Here is a 10,974-nt window from a genome sequence, read left to right as displayed (position 1 = left end):
AAAAATTCTTCACCCTGTTTCCCAGAGTGTTTGTGAAACTGAGTCCCCCTTTAACGGAGTTCCCCTAACGAGTTTATGATTGCTCTCTCTCTCCAAAACTTTCTTCCCTTTCTTGTTCCCTCTGACCCCAACCCTGAGCGAACTGAACATTAATCAACCAGAATCAGATGACTCAGACTGCTGTTGTGGATATCAACACCAATGTACTAGAATTGCTGTTATAGATCTTGTCATTAACCTGCAAATTCAGGTCATTTCTCTAGGGCAAGATGAGCTAACAGACCCCCGAGCCACAGACCACCTCTCCTGGGAATCGTAAACCAGAGACATCCTGACTCCTGAAACTATGATTAAGAAATGTCACAAGACAGGGGCTTCCCTGGTGGCGCAGTGGTTGAGAATCTGCCTGCCAATGCAGGGGACGCGGGTTCGAGCCCTGGTCTGGGAAGATCCCACATGCCGCGGAGCAACTAAGCCCGTGCGCCACAATTACTGAGCCTGCGCGTCTGAAGCCTATGCTCCGCAACAAGAGAGGCCGCGATAGTGAGAGGCCCGCGCACCGCGATGAAGAGTGGCCCCCGCTTGCCGCAACTAGAGAAAGCCCTCGCACAGAAACGAAGACCCAACACAGCCATAAATAAATAAATAAATGATTAATTTAAAAAAAAAGAAAAAAAAAAAAAGAAATGTCACAAGACAATGATTAATCCCAGCCAGTTCGTTATTCCCTTTAAAAGAAACAAACAAACTGCTAACTCAAAGACCAAGTTGGAGTGGATCTGAGGCCTGTCTCCCACTCCCTTGCTGGGTGCTCTGTAATAAACCTTTACTTTGCTGCAAACTCCCGCTGTCAGAGTCTGGCTTTCTGTGCTGTGGGCACACCAGCCCTTTGCTCCGTTACATTTGCCTGTGAGGCTGCAGCGTGCGGAAGCTGGCCTGTGTGGGTGTGGGTATGTGTGTGGGTGGTGAGTGTGCCCCCAAAGCACAAATCCCTAGGAAGCCAGGACCTTCTCCCCTCTCCCAGCCTGTCACCCCTCACCCCCACCCCATGCGCCGGCTAGAACCTGCATGGGGCTGGCGGAGGCAAGCAGGTGTTTTAAAGCTGCTTGGATGGAAAGTTCTACTTGCAGTCAAAATTAACACCCTGGTTCTCTTGGGTCTCCATCCCCCAGCCTCTAGGCCCTGGAGGAAGCGTGACGAAGGGACCTTGAGAAGCTGTGATGCCTCTGGCACCCCTGTCCTCTGGCAGAAATTCCTATTCCCAGGGTTGGCCCAGGTACATGTGGTTCCCCTGTACTGATGGCCCAACGGGCCCACTGCAGGCAGAGGAGGTACGGAAATTGTAAAAGGCCTCCCCTTCCTGGCTGTGTCTGTAGCCCACTCCCAGCCTGGAGCCCTGAGGACAGCTGGATTGCCGAGGCCCGGGCACAGCTGCCTTCCCCCACTGGCCTGCCCACACCGCCCCACTGCGACAGGGCTGCCGCGGGTCCCTCCCTGGAGCCGGGGGACAGAGCTGGTCAGCTAGAAGCTGGGCCCTGCCAGGGTTTCTGCCTCCTGCATTATTGATCTGCTGCCTGGCCATGGACGTGAATAATTCATCCGAGCAGGAAGCCTGATGATCGCAAACGCTAGGCGTCTGGGCTCCTCCCCTCCTCGAGCTCTGGGTTTACTCCGCTCTGCTTAATGCGCTTCTAGGAAGGCCCCTGCTGATTCTCCAGTTTCTCCTCCTGCCAACAGGGCAGGCTTAGAAAGACCTCGAAGGTTTGGGGTGGCAACGAACCCAGCTGCCCACAGTTCCAGGAGCAGAGCGTCCATCCCCACCATGCTCTGGTCACCGGGGACTCGAGGCACACGGCCTGAGCCCGTTAGCCCCTCTGATTAGGAGGATGAGTCCTGTGCGGGAAGGCCTAACACCACCCCGACCCGCAGCACCTGCTTAGTAAACATGAGTCATTATTGCTGTTGAGGCCATCTGTCATAAAAGGTGGATTCTTTGCTGCCGAGGTCTTGGTGGAAGGCTGAGGGCCCAGCTGGGAAGGAGGTGAGCGCTGGATGATGGATGAGCATGCTTGGGGTGGGGGGCGCTCAGCACACAGGGGTGTGGGACCCCCGGACGTGGGTGCCCGGGAGCGGGGCTGGCCGTGCGGGGCAGGGGGTGGTGGTAGTGGGCGGTATCGAAAGAATGACTCAGAATCCCTCCAGTGATTTTCCCTCTGACTGAACTTTTCCAAACCACAGTGTCGGGGGCTTCAAATCCCCCAGGGAGAGGCAGGGGGGACTGCACGTGTTGGAGTCGGCCCGTCCCCTGATGCTGGGGCTTTCGCGCCGAGTTCTGTTTGACAGTTCCACTTAACACGTATTTAGCAAGGGTGATGTCAGTGTACAGTCTCAGGCCAAACTCAGGTGTGCAAGAAATGTTTGCTTTTTTTCTTTATAATTCAATCTCTCTTTTGTCTCCATTCTGCCTAGTGGCAGAAAACATAAGCCCAGTCATTTCAGAGTTCCTTCCCCTTTCCCTGGGGATGACAGCAGGCTGGGGTGTCCAGGACACAGGTGGCAACCATCTGGTCCTCGGTGTCGCCTAGAGGCATCCCCATTATGTCACCCTCAGTCCCCGCAGATGGCTGCTGAGTCAACCTTCAATGTGCCGAAAATATTTACTATCTGGCCTCTTACAGAAAAAGTTTGCCTATCTCTGATTCAGAAGGATTTCTCCAAATGTTCTATTTATGATTTCTCCACCCTGGACTATAAGGAAAAGTGTCAAGTCTGACAGTAGATGGCAAATACTCTTTCAAAGCAAGAAAAAAGCAATTTCATACTCTTCAGCAACTGCTACTAAAAACGAACCGCAAACAGTAAGCATGATAATAATAATGCTGGTTTCCATGTTGGTCATGTCAGCTCTTTGCAGGCCACGTGGTCTCTGTTGCAACTCCTTAACTCTGCTGTTGCAGCACAAAGGAGCCATAGACAATACACAGAGGAGTATGGCTGTGCTCCAATAAACCTTTGTTTACAAAAACATGGGGAGCTCGGGAATTGGCCCATCGGTTGTAGTTTGCTAACCCTGCTCTAAACCCACTCAATATATTAGTTTTTGTGGCAAGAACAGGCTAGCTTTTCACTAAACCCATTTTCCTTTGAATCTTGGGCACCTAGCTACATTTCCCAGCTTCCCTTGCTGTTAGATGTGGCCATGGGACTAGGTTTTGGCCAAGTGAATGTGAACGGATGTGATGTGTTTCATTTCCAGGCCTGGCCCTTAAAAACCTCCCCCAGAATCCTCCATCTCTCCCATCTGCCAGCTGATATCAACTCCCAGGACAGCCTTGGAAGCCGCTCATTGAAGACAGCAGAGATGCTGTCACCCTGGGTCCCTGGATGACTACGTGGAGCAGAGCCCCCCTCCCCAATCCCAAGCTACAGACTGGACTTATATGTGTTATGCCACCTAAGATTTCAGGGTTTATCTGTAACTAATTCAATTTCCTTCCTTTTTTCTACCCATTTTACAGATGGGAAAATAAGGTGAGCTAATTTAAGATGTGAAATATCAAGGTATTGGCTAAGTAATTTAAGTAAAGTAATATCAAGTTATAGTTCATTCGCTGAACAAATATTTGTTGGCCTACTATGTGCCAGACACTGTGCTGAGTGTTGGATATACTATGCTGAACAAAACCAACTGGGTGCCTACCCTCAAGGATTTTATAGCCTAGTGTCTGGAGAGATTAAACAAATGAATACATAATCACAATCTGTGATGGGTGGTAGAAAGTGTCTATGAAAGTACGTGATGGAGGGAACTAACACATGATGGAATCGGGGAAGCGCTCCCTAATGAAATGACATTTACACCGAATCCCGAAGGAGTTGCCCAGGTGTGGAAGTGGGGAGGGTATTGAGGCAGAGCCAGGCCAATGTCTGGCATGGGCCAAGGTCCAGGTGGGAAAGTGCTGGGCTTATCACATGGCAATATTAGGAAGGCCAGTTAGTGCACCTGGCTCCTGGCCCATCGGTGATTAATCCCTTATTGTAGGTAGATTAATGACAGTGCTGGGGCTGACTGATTGTTCATTTCCCACGATAAACACCATTTAAAGAAGAAAGAACGAAAAGTCAGATCATCAGTATCTAAACTGGAAGCAAACATGGACTGTAATTCAGTCCAATCCAAAAGCTCTTACTGCAAAATCCCAAGTGCCAGGCCAAGGGTGGGAATCAGGGGCAGGGAGAGGAGATAGGAAATGCAGTCCCCATGTCCAGGAGCTCTGGGGGCTTCCAGGGAGGTGTGGGAAGCCCGCCAGATGCTGGAGACACAGTGACCACACAACAGGGAGACAGGGAGGCTGAAGGCAACATGCCTCGGCCCTGTGGTTCAGAAGGGGTCTCCACAGAAAAGGGCTCTGTCGTCAAATAGATCCGGAAAACACTGAGTTAAATAAAGCTAAATACAGTCGCTTGACTGTGACACTCCTCAGAGCCTTTAACACATCGACGTGCAACATGAATCTGTGAGAGAGGGTAGGGACATGGTATTTCCTAAATTTAATGCACCACCAAGCCCTTTCTTTGAGGTGCATTTTCTTGCAAACCTACTGTAGATTTGCTAAGCCAAGCATTTCCCTATGTTATTAAAGACTCTTTGTAAACATCTTTTTTAGTGACTGTATAATAGGTATAAACCATCACTCATGTATTTACCTATCTTTTCTCCCATTGCGGGGCATGTAGGTATTCAGATTTTCTCTCTCCATTTTTTCCCCCTGCCTATAATTTAAAAACAGGGCTTAAGCACTAGGGAAGGAAATTCTGAAGGTGCTCCAGGAGCAGCTCTTGCTACTCGGGCCTCACTGGGTTCTGTTGCTCTCAGGAACCAGGGAGAAGAGCAATGCCTGGGGCTGACTCGTCGCCATGGCAACCACAGGGTCAGGAAGAGGGAAGATGCTGGCTGGTGGGACTACACAAGGAAGCTCCCAGGGTCTGGTGGCTGGGACCCTGGAGCCCTGAGGCTGACCAGATCTGACTGTTGGGGGACCCACCCCCCCCGGGAATGATGGATGGGTCTCTAAACTGCTTTTACTTTCTTCATGGCTCCTGGCAGCGCCAGGCTACCAGCCAGAAGCCTCCTTCTCCACGTGAATTTGCCTGCTGGGGCAAAGTGGGAGGCAGAGGTCAGGAGCTGGGAAAGTGGGTGGCTGGGAGTAGATTAGCCCACATTCCTGCCTTCTCACTGGATGGAGAATTTTCCTGTACACATTTCTTAACCGGGTTTGAATTCTAGGATCCTCAAGGAAGTTTTAACAAGGATCCCCTTGTGCACAGTTGCCTGTCAGGGGAAGAGGTTTCTGGGTGAGAGGAGACTTGGTCTCCTCGGGACTGTCCCAGGAATGCAGTGGGCAGGAGGGCAGTGGTGCAAGCACCAGTGTCCCAGAGGCCTCTGTCTGCTGCTGCAATGCTCGCCTCTCAGGCCCCTCAGATATGGTCAACAACTCTCCTCCATGAGAACTTTCTGTGCTCCCCGGCCCATGCAATATACATTCTTTAAACTTTTTTTTAAACATAAAAACTATACAAGTAATAAACACCACACGGATATCAGCAGTCACACATGGGGTGGGGGGCGGCACTGGGGCAGTGATCAAGTTTTTATTCCATATACCTCGTATCCATGGAATCTTACAGCAAGCGTTTATATCTGTATTACTTGGACAATTTATAAATTTAAAAAATCTTCCCCATAATCCATTAGCTGAAGCAATCAATGTGAATATCTGAGTATATTTCTTCCAGGCTTTTAAAAAGGAATTTGTTTTTAATATACAGCGAGTCGCTTTATAATAAAAGGGCTCATCTAAGTGCTCTTAGCATTGTAGCTGGACTTTGCAGCACTTTTAATTAACAGGCCCCTTCCATTCCCTCAAGCCCACCTCCTTACACGTGCCAGTCTCAGCACTACAAAACGGGCGCCACGGGGGCAGGATGGAGTGGGTGCTGTCAGAGGGGCTGGAAGCCCCAGAAGCTCTTCCCCTCCTTGGACTGACCGACTGGCCAGATGGGTCTCCAGAAAGCTCTGTCCATCATCCGTCAGCATGGCCTCCAGGACCCCCCCAGGGCTCACTTCTGACCTTTGCTTTGGAGTCAGTGCTTGCCCTTGGTCCTTGCCCTAGAACTGGATGCTTCTGTCTGGCTCTTGTCTGGAGTTTCCTCTCAGCCCCAGCCCCAGGCCTCCTGGCTGGAACCCTGCCCTCGCATGACCCCAGCTGGAGACAGATGCCCCTGGTACCTCCTTCCGCTCCTGAAGTCGGAGCTCCTTTCTCTTTGCTCACCTTTCTGAGGGGCTGTAGTTGTAGCACTCCGTCCATTTAAGGGACAACTCGGATGCTGGGAAGTCTACTGTAGTGGGATTACACCCGGATGGAAAAATGGGCCTGTGTGATTTTTCTCTTTTACCCCTCAAACCAGACCTCACAGGCCTCCCCAAACCCATCCATCTGTTGGGAAGCTGAGGGAGGTCCCAGGTCAGGCGTCCTCTGGCTGGTTGGCCGGGAGAGACACTCTAGAGCCTCAGGACATTCCCCAGAGAGGGGGACCCACAGTTCCAGGCAGGCCAGTCTGCCCTCCCAGAGGAACCAAGCGCGATGAACTCATGTTTTGATCCCGGCCCGTGGGAGCTGCTCTTGCGCTGGTTGAACAGGCAGGAGGTAAACAGGCACCGAGGAGACCGGCTCCTGCTCCCTGTGCAGCGGGTCACATTGCAAACGCAACATAATGACGACAGGGTAGAAAGTGGGGGACACAGAGGGAAAATCTCTCACCAGCCACCTCCCCCCACTTTTCCACTGTCCGGTGTGTACACTCTCCCTCCTGGGTGACTTCCCCTAGAGTGTGGAGTGGTTTTTTCCTTCCTTAATTTCATTCTGATTACAAAATTAATACAACTTCATTGTGGCAAACTTGGAAAATGCAAAAAGTGTAACAAACAAAACAAAAATGTCTCCAGATTGCGTCCGTCAGCTCCTCTCTTTCACACTAAGCAGCCTTATTTTTAGCATCTCACTTCACCATCACCTGAATTCATTTTATTGACTTGTTTGCTTGTTTACTATTTCCCTCCCACCACAACCTTAATTTTATCCTTTTTTTTTTTTTTTGGCCACGCCATCCAGCTTGCGGGATCTTAGCTCCCCGACCAGGGATTGAACCCAGGCCCTTGGCAGTGAAAGCACCGAGTCCTAACCACTGGACCACCAGGGAATCCCCAATGCCTTTTTTTTAAAAAATAAATTAATTTTATTTTTATTTTTGGCTGTGTTGGGTCTTCATTGCTGCGCGCGGGCTTTCTCTAGTTGCGGCGAGCAGGAGCTACTCTTTGTTGCAGGGCGCAGGGTTCTCATTGCGGTGGCTTCTCTTGTTGCGGAGCATGGGCTCTAGGTGCGCGGGCTTCAGTTGTTGCAGCATGCGTGCTCAGTAGTTGTGGCTCGCGGGCTCTAGAGCTCAGGCTCAGTAGTTGTGGCGCGTGGGCTTAGTTGCTCCGGGGCATGTGGGATCTTCCCGGACCAGGGCTCAAACCCCTGTCCCCTGCATTGGCAGGTGGATTCTCAACCACTGCACCACCAGGGAAGCCCCCCCCCCCACTTTTTTTTTAAGTGTCTGCTGTTGGGTTTTCGCTTGCTTGGTTGTGTGTACACAGTGTATACAAGTTGAGTTATACAGAAGCCCAAGAAGGAGTCTGTCTTAAGTCTGCCTTGTACACAGTTAATGCCCAGGAAAGGGCTGGGCACATAGTAGGTGCTTTATTGCATGTTAGATGAATGAATGAATTCAGAGTGATGTGTATGTTTTCAGTTAGTTGTGATGACCCAGTTCATGTTATTTTGTATACTGATCTCTTCATGTTCTTCATGCCAGTCGGGGTGGCATTGGGGAGGGAGGGCTGGTGCCTCTGGGCCCAGGCTTAGGCCCAGGCAGGACAGGGAAAGGCACAGAGAAGGTGGTCTAATGACGTTGATGTCAGAGTCCCATGTCTGCCCCGTGTGGGGACTATATCTCATAACTCTTTGGGGTTGTTTGTACAGAAATCTGAGAACTGAACTTGCTCAAGGCTTCAGAGCTGGTCAGCAGTGGAGTTAGACTTGGAACTCCAGATACAATAATAAAAGCTTCATCTTTTAGAAAAAAAAATCAAATCAGAAATATGGGTTACATATAAAAGAGGCTTTTAATTAAAATGAAGCTCTGAAGCCCATCTCAGGGACCCAGATGTCCTTTTCATCTGGACACTGTTATATCAAAAACCTTAGTCTCTGCTGATAAGAAAATGTGTTTCACAAGATTGAATTCAACAAAGAGGTTTGGTTAGCTGATTAATTAACCGAGACAAAGTTCTCACAGGAATTTCAATTGGGTGACCCTGGTCTTGTTCAACACAGGAAGATAGATTCTCTTGCTGTCAGATTGGTTTAATGTATGAGTTTGCCTTTATCCATCTGAAATGTAAAGCTCTATGTTTGTAAAATATATTTTAGATAATTGTGAAAAAATTGTGGTTCAGGCAGGAGATGGTAATAGTTCAACTGTTATATATTCATATATATATTTACAGTTGAATATATACCAACTGTATATATTCATCACTTCAAATGAAATACATCAATTGCACTTGCTAATTAAAAATAAATCAGGGGGGACTTCCCTGGTGGCGCAGTGGTTAAGAATCCGCCTGCCAATGCAGGGGACATGGGTTTGATCCCTGCTCCGGGAAGATCCCACATGCCATGGAGCAACTAAGCCCGTGAGCCACAATTACTGAGCTGGCACGCCACAATTACTGAAGCCCGTGCACTCTAGGGCCTGCCTGCTGCAACTGCTGAGACCGTGTGCCGCAAGTACTGAAGCCCATGCGCCTAGAGCTCGTGCTCCGCAACAAGAGAAGCCACCACAATGAGAAGCCCGCGCACCACAACGAAGAGTAGCCCCAACTCGCTGCAACTAGAGAAAAGCCCGCGCGCAGCAATGAAGACCCAATGCAGCCAAAAATAAATAAATAAAATAAATTTATAAAAAAAAAAAAGTGAAAAGACAAGCCACAGAATGGGAGGGTATGTTTGCAATATACTTATCCAATAATGGCAAATTTAATTGGAAAAAGATTCAATGAATACATGTGCAAAAACTTGACGGACACTATACAAAGGGTATCTCCTCAATAGTGACTGAGCATATAAAAATGTTCAACCTCATCAGGCATCAGGGAATGCAAGTTCAGACTGGCAACACCAAGGTGAGAATGTGGAGGAACTGGAATATTCATACGTTGCTGGTGGGAATGGAAACTGGCACATTCACCTTGGAACACTGTTTGACGGTGTATGGTAAAACTGAGTGTATGCACAACCTAGAATCCAACAAATACTACTCCTAGGGATATAGAAACAACAGAAAAGTGCACATATGTGTCCCCAAACCCACGTTCAAGAATGTTCAGAGCAGCACAATTTGTGATAGTTCCAAACTTAAAATAAAAATTATCCACCTACAATAGAACAGCTAAATAGAATGTAGATATTCATACAATGGAATACTCTAGAGCAGTGGTAGACATTTGTGTGCATCAGAATCACCTGGAGGGCTTGTTAAACTACTGGTTGCTGGGCTCCACCTGCCTGTCCTCTGGCACCACAGAGAACACAGCTCACATTTCTTCTTCCCCTTAGCTGTCCTTATCAGAGTTGAAGATGGCTCCCAGCCCCACCTTGAATGTTCTCTCCTTCCCTGTATCAGCAAAACAGGGGACTCGGGAGGCATAAGAGGCCTGGTTTCTGACCATTAGTGCATACACAAAAATCTCTCTTCTGTCAGGTCAGCTCTGAACCCCTGCCTTTGTTGATATACTTGTGAGCATTTCCTCACATAATCCTGACAACATACGTAGAGCATAATTTTGACATGATTATGGCAGCCATCTTTATCTCCATTTTATAGAGAAGGAATTGATCATTAGCTGGATTAACTGCAGGGTCATGGTGCTAGGCAAAAGTAGAGATGAGATTCAAACCCGTATCCTCTGACTCTGGATTAATGCTCCCTCCTCCATAGCTGGCTGCATCCCCAGAATCCCAGGCACGCTCCTCCCTCTTCTCCATCCATCTGGGTACCATCAAGTTCCAGGTCTAAGGCGAGGCCCTCTTTCTCCAGGAAACAAGTACTGTGACTCAAAGCAAGATGCTTCTGCCTGATATGAATATAGTATTGTTTAGCTACATAATGTGCTTTTGGGCATTAAAAGTTCAGCCCCGAAAGAGCTCGTTTAGGCAGTGTCTGCTGAGTCTGTGGCTAATTGGCTGTCTGGGGAGGTGGATGCAGCTGCAGCGAAATGCTGATCTTCCAGCCTAATCACTTGGAGTGAGCTGGGAGACCATTTCCTCCATGCATCAGCATTTTTCAAACAGCTGCTATGACTTTGGCAGAGCCCAATGGGAAGCAGGGACTCCTCAAGAGCAGCCTGTGACCTGAAGAGATTCAGCACCCAGGCCAGTGATTCCAGCCCCACTGGAAGACAAGAAGCCATAAAGCAGAGGTTCTCGGCCCTGGCTGCAAGCTGAAATCACCTAGAGAGCTTATAAAAAATTCCCATGTCTGGGCTCCACCCAGTGCAATTGGATTGAAACTTCTTGGGGGTAGAACTGGAATATATATATATTTAAACCGCTCTTTCCCAGGTGATTCTCATATGCAGCAAGGATTGAGAATGATCATAGTAATGAATCAACAAATAGGAAGGTGGAGTGTTCCAAAGCATGGACCATGAGACAGGGTTTTAAAAGGAACCTTTCAGGGATTTCCCTGGCTGTCCAGCGGTTAAGACTTCGCCTTCCAATGCAGAGGGTGCAGGTTCGATCCCTGGTTGGGGAGGTAAGATCCCACATGCCTCGTGGCCAAAAGAACAAAACATAAAACAGAAGCAATATT

This window comes from Eschrichtius robustus, chromosome 20, assembly GCF_028021215.1.
Source record: "Eschrichtius robustus isolate mEscRob2 chromosome 20, mEscRob2.pri, whole genome shotgun sequence".
In the NCBI taxonomy this organism is placed as follows: domain Eukaryota; kingdom Metazoa; phylum Chordata; class Mammalia; order Artiodactyla; family Eschrichtiidae; genus Eschrichtius; species Eschrichtius robustus.
Note: the sequence above shows the minus strand (reverse complement) of the source record.